We start from the raw sequence: 16,265 nt of genomic DNA, 5'->3' as shown, positions 1-16,265 counted from the left end.
GAATTCCTATCAGATTTATTTGCTGCTATTCTACCCAATGCTCCTGAAAGGGACTTCCTAATTGATAGGGCCCACATGGTCCCCAAACACAAACATCTAACTGTTTCAGTTCCAAGGGATGTCTTGGCTCGCCGGCACTGCTTTCATTTTAAAGATGCCCTCCTAAAGGCTGCTGCCTTCAATAAAGACCTGCCGGAGCGATTTCAAAGAATTTCTCTATATGCCGATTTATCAATCGCTACGCTAGCGAGAAGAAGGGAATTCGCCAAATTTACTCAAATGTTACGTGATCATAACATTCCTTACAAGTGGGGATTTCCTGTCCAGTTGATAATAATAAGAAATGGCATAACCCATGTCCTCTCTTCCCACAAAGAAGCAGAATCTCTAATATCATCGTGGAATCTCACCTTCTCTCGAGATTGCGCAACTTCACCACCGTCTAAGAAACGAGGGACCATACAACCTGAATGGATACAAGTGAATAAAGCAAAGCCTTCGTCATCTCCTACATCTTGATCATTATTCCAGGACTCTCACTCACCACATTCTTTATGATAAGATTGGATATGTATCCTTCTAATCCTAACGTCTTAAATGACCCGCTGGATCACCTTCCACCACTACTCTTCTAATGATCCTCGACCCTCAAAGTCCCTAGGTCATATTAAATGACCAGACAGGTTCACTTAGAACCAGAACTGTTCTATTGTACAGTTTTACTATTTTGTTTTTGTTCTGATTTTTTATTATTTTTCAGGTTACTCACTCCTGACTTACTTGTATGCCTCACGATCTACCATATACGGTAATTTTTACTTTGTGACAATTTATATACATCCTTTTATTGTCTCTATCGCACTGCTATATGCTGATGTTCTTCCTAGTCCTAATCATGTCATGTCATTTTATTCTAAGCATTGATATTTACTCAAGATGGTTTTTAAAATATGCACCTTAAAGGGAACCTGTCACCAGCATTTCACCTATTGAACTTTACTTATCCCTCACTGGCTGCTGCTATCAAAAGTTCATCAAAAGGATATCCCCTCCCCTAAGCTCCTCCTCCGACTGTAAATAACGGTCTGCAAATACTTTGTGCTTTGTATCATAATAATCTGGTGTCCCTTTGTGCGCACACACCAGAGGAGGACATCGATGCACAAGCGCAGGATTTTGGGTGCTGGGGGAAGGCGAGGAGCTGTCAATCAAAAGTAAAGAGACAGGGTAAACTCGGAAAGACTTCAGGAATGAAGATATGACTCTATCCAAACGAAGATATGACTCTTTCCAAACGAAGATATGACTCTTTCCAAACGAAGATATGACTCTTTCCAAACGAAGCTATGACTCTTTCCAAACGAAGCTATGACTCTTTCCAAACGAAGCTATGACTCTTTCCAAACGAAGCTATGACTCTTTCCAAACGAAGCTACGACTCTTTCCAAATGAAGCTATGACTCTTTCCAAACGAAGCTATGACTCTTTCCAAACGAAGCTATGACTCTTTCCAAACGAAGCTATGACTCTTTCCAAACGAAGATATGACTCTTTCCAAACGAAGATATGACTCTTTCCAAACGAAGATTTAACTCTTATGCTCATTAGCATACGGTGTGGAGACACTAAAAAACTGAATACTAAAGCTACAGAGCCAACTAAGAAGACCATTATAGATTATATACAAATGATTTTTCACCCACTACCACCAGGTATTGCTGGTTTAATTCGTGAAATGCTGGTGACAGGTTCCCTTTTAAATGTCAAGGGCCTCAACAGCCCATTCAAGAGAGCTCTGTTTTGGAACGGATATCAGAAGCAACAATGTGATATTATATGCACACAGGAAACTCATATAAACAATCGCGATACCTTCCGAATTCAGAATAAGAATTTCCCGAATATTTTATTTTCCTTTGCACTAAAAAAAAAAAAAAAAGGTGTTTTGATAGCATTCAAGAATTCCATCGCTTTTCAACTTATATCCACTGTTCAAGATCCAGATGGTAGATACTTAATAGTCAAATGCCTCTTAAATAATGTACCCTTTACCATAGCAACACTATACGCACCCAATACCCATCAACATCAATTTCTTAAAAAATTAATTTCCTTAGTTCAAACAGTCAACAAGGATCTCTACTCATTTGCGGAGACTTCAATAAAATAATAGATCCTATATTAGATAGATCTCCCCTTAATTCTAAAGATAAAAACTATAATTTAAGAAACGTATTGCATAAAGAGTTTATATGATATATGGAGAGTCACCCACGCCTCAGAGGAAGATTTTACTTTCTTTTCCCACCCACATAATAATTCCAGAATAGATCTAATTTTAGTAGATAAATGGCTGCTCCAGAAAACTGCCAATATCAATATTGATATAATCACATGGTCAGACCATGCTCCAGGCTCTGCATTTATTATAGAAGCTTATATCTCACACCCATCCTCACCTTGGAGACTCAATAACTCTTTGCTTAATAACTCTTCTCACACCTCCAAAATAGAATCCCTTATGTTAGACTACTTCTCCATTAACAATACTGAAGATGTCACCAAAACAACACTGTGGTGCGCTCACAAGGCGGTGATTAGGGGCCATTTTATTAACCCCTTCCCGCACCTTGGTGTAAATGCACGTCCAGGTGAGCAGTAACTTCGCGCACCTGGACGTGCAGTTAAGTCCGCGTTTTAACAGTTAACCGCCGCACTGCGCTACACCGCAGCGGCGGTTAACTGTGCAGGGCGTCTGCCCTGCTCTCCCCGTTGCCTGTCGCCGCTGAAATCGGCAATTAACCCCTTCGATGCGATGGTTGATTGCGATCACCACATCGAAGAGGTTTACAGCGGATCGGCAGCCCCCCACATGCATTTTCGGGGGCTGGCGATCATTATCATGGCAACCAGAGGCCAGACAATGACCTCCGGGTTGCCATGTACGGAAGCCTCGGAGGAGCAGCCTCCGGCCGGTCCTCCGATGCTTCCTGTCAGTGTGACTGTCACGTCACAATGACAGTTAGAACACATTACACTACGTGTGTAGTGTAATGTGTTCTAGCAGCGATCAGAGCTGCAAGTCTAAGTGTCCCCTAGTGGGACAAGTGAAAAAAGTAAAAAAAAGATAATAAAAATGTTTTTAAAAGTGTAAAAATAAAAGTTAGAAGTGACATAAACAAAGAATGTTTTTTTTCCTATAATAAGTCTTTTATTATAGGAAAAAAATGAACACGTTAAAAAAAGTACACATATTTGGTATCACCGCGTTCGTAACGACCCCAACTATAAGACTGTAATATTATTTTTCCTGCACGGTGAACACCGCGAAAAAAATAAACGAAAAACAGTGCCCAAATCACAATTTTTTGGTTACCAACCCTCCCAAAATATACAATAAAAAGTGATCAAAAAGTCGCATGTACGCCAAAATTGTACCGATACAAACTACATCCCTTCCCGCAAAAAACAAGCCCTTACACCGCTTTTTTGACTGAAAAATAAAAAAGTTATCGCTCTCAGAATATGGGGACACAAAAGATTATTTGTTTTATAAATAAGTGATTTTATTGCACAAACACTGCAAAACAAAAAAAAATTATATACATCTGGTATCGCCGTAATCGTATCGACCCGCAGAATAAAGTAAAATGGTCATTTATAACCCGGGGTGAAGGCCATAAAAAAACGAATAAAAAACATTGTCCGAATTTATGGTTTTTGGTCACCTTGTTTGCCAAAAAATGGAATAAAACGTGATCAAAAAAATTTCTGGTACCCCAAAATGGTACCAATGAAAACCTACAGATTGTCCCGCAAAGAATAAACCCTCACACAGCTCCGGTGGAGAAAAAATAAAACCGTTCTGGCTCCCAGAATATGGCGATGCAAAATGTGAAGAGTGTCCAAAAGCAGATAAGATCGGGTGCCATTTATCAGTGCGACACCGGCCACATATCTGTGGATTATTATTTACTGCATTATTATACCCTCTTATTATACCCTGATGTACCCCGCACAGATAACATATGCCCCCACATTATAAACTGAAACACCAGTAAAACCCCAAACCGAACAACTACCAAGCTACATCTGCGCCCCAAAAGCCAAATGGCGTCCCTCCATTCTGAGCCCTGCAGCGTGCCTAAACACCAGTTTACGTCCACAGATATGGCCTCGCCATACCCGGGAGAACCCGGTTAATATTTTATGAGGTATTTGTCTTCAGTGGCACAAACTGGGCATAACATGTAGTGCACTAAAATGGCATATGAGTGGAAAATTTTAATTTTCACTCCGCACCATGCGCTGCACATTAACCCCTCCGCGCACCACAACATAGCATGTCTTAGTGTGGGGGGTGATGTATGGAGCGTCTCACGTGAAAAATTAAGAAAATTTAAAATGGCAAAATCGCTGTTTTCTTGGTCACCTTGGCTCTACCTAAAAATGTAATAAAAAGTGCTCAAAAAGTTGTATGTACTAAAAAATGGTACCAATAAAAACGACCGCTCGTCCCTCAATAAATAAGCCCTCATACCGCTCTATTGACTGAAAAATAAAAAAGTTGTGGCTCTTGGAACGCGGGGAGGAAAAAACGAAAAAGGAAAATAAAAAAATGGATCAGTCCAGAAAGGGTTAATTACTTTCTAATGAAAAACCATTTATGACCACACGTGGGGTATTGCCGTACTCAGAAGAAATTGCTTTACAAATGTTGGGCAGATTTTACCCCCTTTATCCTTTGTGAAATTGAAAAAATGCAACATTTTAGTGGAAGAAATGTTGATAGTCATTTTCACGGCCTAATTCTAATAAATCCTACAAAAGACTTGTGGGGTCTAAATGCCCACTATATCCCTAGATAGATTCTTTAAGTGGTTCTAATTTCCACTTTTGGGGGGTTTCCACTGTTTTGGTCCCTCGGGGGCTTTGCAAATGCGACATGGCACCCAAAAACCATTTCAGCTAAATTTGAGCTCCAAAAGCCAAATAGCGCTCCTTCCCTTCTAAGCCTTGCTGTGGGTCCAGAAAGCAGTTTATTACCACATATGGCATATTTCTGTAATCGGGAGAAATTGTTTTACAAGTGTTGGGGTGCTTTTTCTCCTTTATTCCTTGTAAAAATTAAAAATGGCTACCTTTTTTCAGAAAAAAAGTTGATTTTTACCTTTACAGAATAATTCCAATGAATTCAGCAAAACAACCGTGAGGTCAAAATGCTAACTTTACCCCTAGAAAAATTCCTTGATGAGTGTAGTTTCCAAAATGGGGTCACTTTCCGGGGGTTTCCACTATTTTGTTCCCTATTTTGCATTTCAAACGCGACACGGCACTGAAAACGATTCCAGCAAAATCAGAATTTCAAAATCCAAATGGTGCTCCTTCCCTTCTAAGTCCTGCTGTGGGTCCAAACACCAGTTTATTACCACATATGGGGTATTGCTATAATCAGGAGAAATTGCTTTGCATATGTTGGGGTGTTTTTTCTCTTTTATTCCTTGAAAAAATTAAAAATGTCTATGTTTTTTCAGAAAAAAAGTAGATTTTCATCTTCACAAACTAATTCAAATAAATTTAGCAAAACATCTGTGGGTTCAAAATGCTAACTATACCCCTAGATAAATTCCCTGAGGGGTGTAGTTTCCAAAATGAGGTCACTTTTGGGGGTCTTTATTGTTTTGGCCCCACAAGACCTCTTCAAACCTGACATGGTACCTAAAATATATACTAAAAAAAAAGGAGGCCCCAAAATCCACTAGGTGCTCCTTTGCTTCTGAGGCCTGTATTTCAGTAAATTAGCGCACTAGGGCCACATGTGTGGTATTTCTAAAAACTGAAGAATCTGGGCAATAAATAATAAGTTACATTTCTCGGGTAAAACCTTCTGTGGTATAAAAAAAATGTATTACAAATGAATTTTGCAAAAAAAAAATTACATTTGTAACTTTCACCTCTACTTTGCTTTAATTCCTGTGAAACGCCTAAAGGGTTAATACACTTTCTGAATGCTGTTTTGAATACTTTGAGGGGTGCAGTTTTCAAAATGGGGTGATTTATGGGGACTTTCTAATATATAAGGCCCTCAAAGCCACTTCAGAACTGAACTGGTCCTTGTAAAAATCGCCTTTTGAAATTTTCTTGAAAATATGAGAAATCGCTGCTAAAGTTCTAAGTCTTGTAACGTCCTAGAAAAATAAAAGAATGTTCAAAAAACAATGCCAAACTAAAGTAGACATATGGGAAATGTTAACTAGTAACTATTTTGTGTGGTATTACTATCTGTTTTACAAGCAGATACATTTAAATTTCGAAAAATGCTAATTTTTGCAAATTGTCTCCAAATCTTGGTGTTTTTTACAAATAAATATTGAATTTATCAACCAAATTTTTTCACTAACATAAAGTACAATATGTCACGAGGAAACAATCTCAGAATCGCTTGGATAGGTAAAAGCATTCCGGAGTTATTACCACATAAAGTGACACATGTCAGATTTGAAAAATCGGCTTCGTCCTGAAGGCCAAAACAGGCTCAGTCTCTCAGACACCAGCTATATTTAATTATGCAAAACAGCTACGAACTTTACCTTCGCAGAACTAAAATAACACATTATTGGCAAGGCAACAAAGCCTCAAAACTTTTAGCAAACTAAAAATAAAAGCAGCAAAATCAAGAATCCCATATATCTTGGGCAGCAATAACTACAAAATTCTAAACCCTCAATCAATCGCCAATGAATTTGCCAAATATTATACCTCTTTATATAACCTTAAAGATGACCCCCAAACCATTCAACCATCGTTAGAATGCATACAGGATTTTTTAAAAGACATAAAGCTACCATCTCTCTCTTCTGAACATCTCGAAATCCTCAACAGAGATCTCTCGATAAGTGAAATTCTAGATGTTATACGTACTCTGAAATTCAACAAATCTCCGGTACCAGATGGTTTTTCAAATGAATACTTTCAAAAGTTCTCAAATACCCTAGCCCCTTATCGCTTACAATGTTTCCAAACTATAATTTCAACCGGGAAAATTCCTGATGAAATGTAACATGCATTAGTTGTTACATTACCCAAACTGGGCAAATCCCCAGATTCACCCGCAAATTTTAGACCAATTTTATTACTAAACACAGATTTGAAAATATTTGCCAAATTGTTAACGTCTAGACTTATTATAAAAAGGCTGTTTAATAAAAACAGGCAGACATTTGGTGGTACAAGGAGATTTGTTGATTTCATTGACATTGTACACTCACGTTGGACACCTTCTCTGTTACTCTCCCTGGATGCGGAAAAGGCGTTCGACAGAGTCCATTGGGGTTACTTGCGTATGGTACTAGACCAATTTGGTTTCTCAGGTCCCTTTCTCTCAGTTATTCTCTCCTTCTATTCCTCACTTCCGTTTACTCTTCAGGTTTCTTGTCCCGCTCATTCCCCATTTCTAATGGGACAAGACAGGGTTGCCCTATGTCACCCCTTATATTTGCCCTTATGATGAAGACATTTGCACAGTCTATAACCAGTTAGTGACCGCTAATACGCCTTTTCACGTCAGTCACTAACGGGCTTTATTCTGATGCATAAGCCTTTTTACGGCACTGCATCAGGATAAATAAACAGAGCAGGGAGCTGTCAAATCTCCCTGCTCTCAGCTGCCAGAGGTAGCTGAGGGCTGGGGGCCTCCCTGCTCGAACGGGTGAAATCGATATAAGTATCAATCTCACCCGTTTAACCCTTCAGATGCGGTGCTCAATAGCGTGCACCGCATCTGAGTGGTTTTGGAGAGAGGGAGGGAGCTCCCTCTCTCTCCCACCGACACCCGGCGATAAGATCGCAGAGTGTCTGTCTCTCCGATGGCATCCGGGGGACTAATAAAGGCCCCCAGGTCAGCCTGTAGCGAATGCCTGCTAGGTCATGCCGGAGGCATGACCTAGCAGATGCCTGTTTGTTTTAAGCGGACAGGCAGTAATACACTGCAATACAAAAGTATTGCAGTGTATTATAATAACGATCGGAGAATCGCATATTAAAGTCCCCTAGTGGGACTAGTAAAAAAGTAAAAAAAAGTTTAATAAAGTAAATTAAAAAAAATGTGAAAAAAAAAATGTAAACCCCACTTTTTCCCCTTACAAAATGTTTTACTGTTAAAAAACCAAAATAAAATAAAGTTACGCATATTTGGTATCGCCGCGTCAGTAACGACCCCGGCTATAAATCTATTATATTATTTAACCCGCGCGGTGAACGCCATAAAAAATGTAATAAAAACTATGGAAAAATTGCTGTTTTCTGTGAATCCTGACTTCAAAAAAATGTGATAAAAAGTGATCAAAAAGGTCACATCTACTCCAAAATGGTACCAATAAAAACTACAAGTCTTCCCGCAAAAAAAAAGCCCTCATACAACTGCATCGGCGGAACAATAAAAAAGTTATGGCTCTTCAAATATGGAGACACAAAAACAAATAATTTTGAAAAAAAAACGTTTTTACTGTGTAAAAGTAGTAAAACATACAAAAACGATACAAATTTGGTATCGTTGCAATCGTAACAACCCGCTGAATAAAGTTATTGTTATTTATACAACACGGTAAACGGTGTAGATTTAAGACACGACAAAGAGTGGCGAAATTTCAGGTTTTTTTCTATTCCCCCCCCCCCCCCAAAAAAAGTTAATAAAAGTTAATCAATAAATAATACGTACCTCAAAATAATGCTATTAAAAAATACAACTTGTCCCACAAAAAACAAGACCTTATCCAGCTATGTTGACGCAAAAATAAAAAAGTTATAGCTCTTGGAATGCGACGATGGAAAAATGTAAAAAATGGCTTGGTCATTAAGGTTTCAAATAGGCTGGTCATTAAGGGGTTAAGATCCTCCTTCCTTATAACTGGTATAACAGTTGGTGACGCGGAACATCGTATAGGATTGTTCGCGGATGATGTGCTGATATCCGTCTCCAATCCTATCCGTCTACCAATACATCTCTACAAGCCATCCTGAACATAATTCTAAATTTTAGTAATGCCTCATATTATAAAATTAACCTTTCCAAAAGTCAAATTCTAGACCTAGGACTTCCCAGTACACAACGTATTAACCTAACTCGCAAATTTCATTTCAAATGGGTGAAAGAAGAACTATCTTACTTAGGTACTAAACTAACCTATCCCCCCTCCAAATAAACTATTTACCCATGCTGGGAAAAATTAAAACAGAACTGTCTAACCTTCGTACTCATGGAATATCGTGGCTAGGGAAGATAGCTGCAGTAAAGATAATCGTCCTTACAAAATTTTTATACATGTTCCGTAATATTCCAATTTTTGTTACGATTTCATATCTAAAAAATCTCCGAAAACTAATCCTACAGTTCCTCTGGAATAAAAAGAAAGCATGTATTAAAGCAGATATTCTATATCTTCCTCCCAGACTAGGGGGTTTGAATTGCCCATCTATCTTACAATATTACAGAGCCGTCATAATGGACCAAATTCGCCCTTTATGGTCTAAAGATATGTCTAAAAGATGGGTACAAATTGAACTTCAGTCTCTGAAGATAAACCACTTCAAACACTTTTTAGTGACTGTGTCCCATCTTGGACACTCATCACTCCTTATCTACCATACGAGCCATATCAACCCTATGACCGATCATATCTGACAAAAAACAATTGGTCCACTTAGATCCTTATGGCTCTTTGGACCCCCTAGAAGTTGCCATTTCTAATTTGTCTCTAGCTAAATGGAAAAATAATAATCTTGTTAAGTTACATCAATTGTGGCATAATGGTTCCTTTGTCTCCTATTCTCAAATATCCTCTCTCTATAACCTTCCTAAACAAGTACTTGCAAGTACGTCATGCTCTAAAATCCCTTCCTCCACTATCACATTATACAAATTCACCATTACCCTTGGAAATTTGGTTAAATTCAAACCCTCTCCAACAAAGGTATCTCCAAATGCTATAAAATTCTGATATCCCCAAACTCTAATCCACTTCTCACTATCAAGTCTCATTGGGAAACTGATCTAACGCGATCAATCACAAATGATCAATGGGAATCAGCCCTCAATGTGATTTCCAAACATTCTAAATGCATTAACCACATTGAAAATGCTAAAAAAAAAAATATAGATAGCATTATATCCCGCTGCGATTTATCTCAATTCTTTCCTGATTTTTCTCCTACATGTTGGTCTTGTGGTTCACATGAGGGATCTTTCTTTCACTTGTGGTGGAATTGTAAAAAAGCCCAATTATTATGGAACATATTTAAATTTCTTTCAGACCTATTTGAATTAAACATAACTCCTGACCCAGGGCTAGCAGCTCTTCTCTCGATTTGACCTAGATACCTATCCGAGAAAGTTTCAAACCGTAATGCAACATATCCTCATTGCTGCTAGACCAATTATCTCCTCCACATGGAAAGAGAATCCCTCCATATCTGTATCAAATTTGATAAACTGTGTTGGTATGAAGGTATGTCCGCTTCTGCTTTTCATAAAAAATATTACTTTCTCAAACAATGGGGGTTTATGTCTTACAAGTATTCATAATTACTCAACTATATCACCTAACACCTGATTGATCTTCATAATTAAATAAACAGTTTCAAAAAAACATTATATATTTCCTCTTAAGCTCAAATAATTAACCTTATGTAATGAGTTCCAGATGTGTCACGAGTAACACTAATTCATTTTATTTATTTTTCTCTGTTTCTTTATTTTACATTTTTGTTTTGTTTGTTTTGATTCATAGATACTGTTCCAACTGTACCCTGTATCTCACATGATTTTTAAAACATAACATATGTACGGTTTTACTTTGCTTTGTTGTGTATAAATGTACCATCCTGAAAAAATTAAAATTTTATGTTTAAAAAAAAAAAAAAGACAAACATCCCCCATATGTCTAATTTTAGATTGCCATCATTTTTTTAACATCTTTTTATTTTTGTAGGACATTACAAGGCTTAGATCTTTAGCAGCAATTTCTCACATTTTCAAGAAAATTTCAAAAGGCTATTTTTACAGGAGCCAGTCCAGTTGTGAAGTGGCTTTTAGGGCCTTATATATTAGAAACTCCCAATAAGTCACCTCGTTTTTTTTTTTTGCAGAAATACATTTTTAACCGGTTAAGGACTAGGCTGTTTTACAGCTAAATGACCAGAGCAAATTTCACAATTTTGCTATGCGCTTCTTTAGATGACTATAACTCAGCAGGTGAATAAAGTTCATCTTTGAATTTTACACTCTTTTTAAAGGACAGATAGGGCTTTGTTTTAGTGGCATTTGTCAGTATATATCATTTTTTTTTTTTCTCTAAAGTGGGCAAAATTGGAAAAAAATGCAAGAATTTAACAATTGCGTCGGTTTATGCTAGCATTTTTCACACACGGTATGAACCACGGCCAAAATTTAATCTCCTTTCACATTCTTCCACTTCTCCCGTGCATGGGGATACCAAATATGTGAGCCTTATTCACTGTGCGGGCATGTGCCAGGGCTTGGCATAAAAGGAGGCTTTTTGGCCTTTTCGGTCCAGGAATTTTGCATTTGATTTTATAGCCGTATACTGTTTTCTGGGGGGCCTAATGCTGCTGAAACATTAGAAACACCCCATAAATGACTTCATTCACACAAGTAGACCCCACAAGGTTTCCTTCAAGGGGTTTATCATATTTTTAGCAAGTCCAGTTTTCTTCTGAAAGTTTCTTGAATAAGATGGAACAAAATAAAATCAGCACTTTTTTAGCAAATGCGTCAGTTTAGGCTAGTATTTTTCACACACGGTATAGACCACGGACAAAATTCATCTGCTTTCACGTTCTTCCACTTCTCCCGTGCACGGGGATACCAAATATGTGTGCCTTATTCACTGTGCGGGCATGTGCCAGGGCTTGGCATAAAAGGAGGCTTTTTGGCCTTTTCGGTCCAGGAATTTTGCATTTGATTTTAGAGCCGCATACTGTTTTCTGGGGGGCCTAATGCTGCTGAAACATTAGAAACACCCCATAAATGACTTCATTCACACAAGTAGACCCCACAAGGTTTCCTTCAAGGGGTTTATCATATTTTTAGCAAGTCCAGTTTTCTTCTGAAAGTTTCTTGAATAAGATGGAACAAAATAAAATCAGCACTTTTTTAGCAAATGCGTCAGTTTAGGCTAGTATTTTTCACACACGGTATAGACCACGGCCAAAATTCATCTCCTTTCACGTTCTTCCACTTCTCCCGTGCATGGGGATACCAAATATGTGTGCCTTATTCGCTGTGCGGGCATGTGCCAGGGCTTGGCATAAAAGGAGGCTTTTTGGCCTTTTCGGTCCAGGAATTTTGCATTTGATTTTAGAGCCGCATACTGTTTTCTGGGGGGCCTAATGCTGCTGAAACATTAGAAACACCCCATAAATGACTTAATTCACACAAGTAGACCCCACAAGATTTCCTTCAAGGGGTTTATCATATTTTTAGCAAGTCCAGTTTTCTTCTGAAAGTTTCTTGAATAAGATGGAACAAAATAAAATTACCTTTTTTTTTTAACAAATGCGTCAGTTTTATGCTAGCTTTTTCACACACAAAATGGACCACGGACAAAATTCATCGCATTTCACATTCTTCCACTTCTCCCGTGCATGTGGATACCAAATATGTGTGCTTTATTCACGGGCATGTGCCAGGGCTTGGCATAAAAGGAGGCTTTTTGGCCTTTTCGGTCCAGGAATTCTGCACTTGATTTTATAGCCGCATACTGTTTTCTGGGGGGCGTAATGCTGCTGAAACATTAGAAACACCCCATAAATGACTTCATTCACACAAGTAGACCCCACAAGGTTTCCTTCAAGGGGTTTATCATATTTTTAGACAGTCCAGTATTCTTCTGAAAGTTTCTTGAATAAGATGGATCAAAATAAAATTAGCAATTTTTTAGCAAATGCGTCAGTTTATACCAGCATTTTTCACACACGGCATAGACCACGGTCAAAATTAATCTCCGTTCACATTCTGCCACTTCTCCCGTGCACGGGGATACCAAATATGTGGCCTTATTTATCACATAGAGATGTAGGAGGGCGGAGGATAGAAGAAGATTATTTCACAAATCGCTTTTTTTCAAAGCTGGTTTTACAAAACTCAACAGAGTTGCTATAACACTTCCAAAATATCTGCTCTTGAAGCAGAAATCCCAAAATATTCATCTAGGGGTATAATGGGAATTTATTTTTTGGGGTTTTCTAAAATAAGAAATTGCAGGTTTATGCAAATGGAGCTATTCAGCAGATGAACTTTAGAGAATATGCAAACATGACATCCACCCCCCACCCATTCCCTCCCTCACCCTTGGAGTAAAATCAGGGGAAAAATAAAAACGTAATGTAGGGCAAATATATTTTCAACAAATTAACTAAAATCTAATAATTCAGAACAGTGTGGTATTTTTTAAAACATGGCTCAATGCACAGGCCTGGTTGCGAGGGACATGAGGGACAGAAATATCGGGAATCTTTGCGGTGCCCGTCTTTTCTGCAGACGCGGCACTTTTTCTGGGGGTTGCTTCTGGTTGCTGTTGGGGGAATCCGACTGATGAAGTGTCTTTCAGTCAGTCGCGTGACATCCTCAGACTGGGGGCATTCTCGGGTGTACTGAACATCAAAAATGAGGCCTTCAATAATTTTTTCCTGGAAATCCAGGTATGTGTCTCTGCCTCTGTTTTTTTTATAGAGCACAAATGAGTTGTGGATGGCCACCTGTAACAAATAAATGGCCACCTTTTTGTACCAGGTTTTAGTTTTGCGTTTTACTAAATAGGGCTGTAAAACCTGGTCGCTTAAATCCACCCCCCCCATGTACTTGTTATATTCGGACACGCTCACTGGTTTGTGCTTGTCCGATGTTGCCCCTCTTTCCCTCACTGCCACTGTTCCTGCGGTATGAATCGTGCTTAGCACATACACATCTTTGCGATCCCTGAACTTGACCGCCAGCAATTCTTCAGATGCATAAGCACAGGAGTCCCCCTTTACCATGCGCTTCCCCACTAATTGCTGTGGAAAACCAATTCGGTTTTTGCGCATGGTACCACATGCCCCAGTCCTTGCAGCATGCAAATGCCTAAACAGGGGCACACTCGAATAAAAATTATCACAGTACAGGTGGTACCCCTTGTGAAGCAGAGGCTGCATTATCTCCCACACAATCTTACTGCTGGTGGAAAGATCAGGGGGGCATCCAGGAACATTTATTGTGCGGTCCCGCCCTTCATAAATCCTGAAGGCGGTGGTATATCCTGACCCGCTTTCACACAATTTGTAGAGCTTAACGCCATATCTTGCCCTTTTGGAAGGTAGATATTGGCGAAAGCTAAGTCTGCCATGAAAGTTGAGGAGGGATTCGTCCACACTTACATTCTGCTCAGGGGTGTAGAGTTGCAGAAATAAATTATTCAGGGAATTTATTAGCGGTCTTATTTTGAACAACCGATCCCGGTTTGCATCGGTACTTGGGGGGGCCTGTGCGTTGTCATTGAAGTGGAGGAACCTCATTATTGTCTCATAACGAGACCTGGGCATTACTGCAGAATATACTGGGGTGGCTTGGGCGGGTCTTGTTGACCAGTAAGACCTAATGGAGGGCTTTTTGACAATACCCATATTTAGGGTGAGCCCCAAAATTTTTTTTAATTCCTGCAAATTGGTGGGCGTCCAATCTCTGGCATGGGTGGATGAAGGTTTCTGCCTTATATATTGCGTGGCATATAAATTTGTTTCGTGGACAATCTGATTTTAGGATGTCGTCCGTTATAAATAAATGGAAGTAATCCATTTGGACAAAATTTGTATTGTCCACGGTTATGCCAGGAGTGGCCGTAAATCCGTGGATTCTAGGCCCAAAAGATGGGGCAGGTGCCCATACAAGAGCCTGGACTGGAGGGACCAGGCTGTCCCGTGCTACAGCGCTACTTGGCCCTGCGCTTTCATGTTCTGCAGTTTCGACTGCATCAGGGACAACGTCCCCTGAAGATGAACCTGAAGTGACGCTGTCATCGTCACTACCTAAAACAGGTTCCATCTCGGACGCCATCTCTGATGCGGTCTCCGACTCAGACCACAGCATGGCGTATGCCTCCTCGGCGCTAAACAACTTCCTCGCCATAACGTAACTAACACTAACACTAACTAAACAAATTTTTTTTTTTTTTTTTATAAAACACACAAACTAACTGCTATATATATCTACACTACCGCTAACAAAAAAATAAACCGCTATTGCTATATATATTATATATATGTGGATATATATATAATTATATACTCCCTACCTGCCTATTCTAATAGAATAAAAGAAAGAAAGGTAGATAGATAGATAGAAAAAAAGATAGATGGATAGATAGATTGTATAGATAGATAGAAATCTATCTATACAGAGAATGTTTTAGTGTAACTGTATTTTTTTTCACTGTATTCTTCTGGCAGCAATTCTCCCGAGTCTCTTCTTCTCCTCAAACTGAAACAATGTTTGAGGAGAAGAAAAGAGGCAGGAGATTTACTGCCAGAAAAGTCAAAATAAAACAAATGTGGTCGCTGTGATAGGTTTTCACAGCGACCACATGATCAGGGACCATCAGATTGGTCCCTGATACTCTGCCCAGTGCCCAGAGCTGTTGGTAACAGCGTGGGCACAGGGCTGTGTGCACGCGATCGCGTGCACACTGTTTTATAAGCAGGAATGCATGTGATCGCTGTGATTGGTTGTCACAGCGACCACATGTTCAGGGACCATCAGATTGGTCCCTGATACTCTGCCCAGTGCCCAGAGCTGTTAGTAACAGCGAGGGCACAGGGCTGTGTGCACGCGATCGCGTGCACACTGTTTTCTATGCAGAAATGCATGTGATCGCTGTGATTGGTTGTCACAGCGATCACATGTTCAGGGGCCAAAAGATTGACCCCTGACATTCTGCCCAGTGCCCATGGCTGTTAGCAACAGCCAGGGCATAGAGCTGTGTGCACGCGATTGCGCGTGCACAGTCTCTGAAGTGCGGCCGTATATATACTATACGCCGGACTTTAGAGACCCTGACCGCTGGCCGTATATTTACGGCCAGCGGTCGGGAACCTGTTAATCCATTTTTTTTGTAACACAAAGTTTTACCAGAGAAACGCAATGCAATATTTATTGCCCTGATTCTGCAGTTTTAGGAAATATCCCACATGTGGCCCTAGTGTGCTACTGGACTGAA

The 16,265-nt window shown here is 39.4% G+C and overlaps 1 protein-coding gene across 7 annotated transcripts in view; it reads left to right on the top strand.

The window, feature by feature from the left end:
• Nucleotides 1-16,265, top strand: part of LOC142760285 (excitatory amino acid transporter 1-like) — a 134,763-nt gene that overhangs the window by 80,430 nt on the left and 38,068 nt on the right. For 2 of the 7 annotated variants that reach the window (XM_075863421.1, XM_075863430.1), the window contains exon 3: nucleotides 761-808. The exons of the other annotated variants lie outside the window; for them this stretch is intronic. The gene's annotated coding sequence lies outside the window, so the exon portion shown is untranslated. The remainder of the gene's footprint in view (nucleotides 1-760; nucleotides 809-16,265) is intronic. 7 annotated transcript variants of the gene reach the window in all.

The sequence above is a fragment of the Rhinoderma darwinii genome, chromosome 1 (assembly GCF_050947455.1).
Source record: "Rhinoderma darwinii isolate aRhiDar2 chromosome 1, aRhiDar2.hap1, whole genome shotgun sequence".
Lineage (NCBI taxonomy): Eukaryota > Metazoa > Chordata > Amphibia > Anura > Rhinodermatidae > Rhinoderma > Rhinoderma darwinii.
This window is presented reverse-complemented; position numbering and strand designations above follow the sequence as displayed.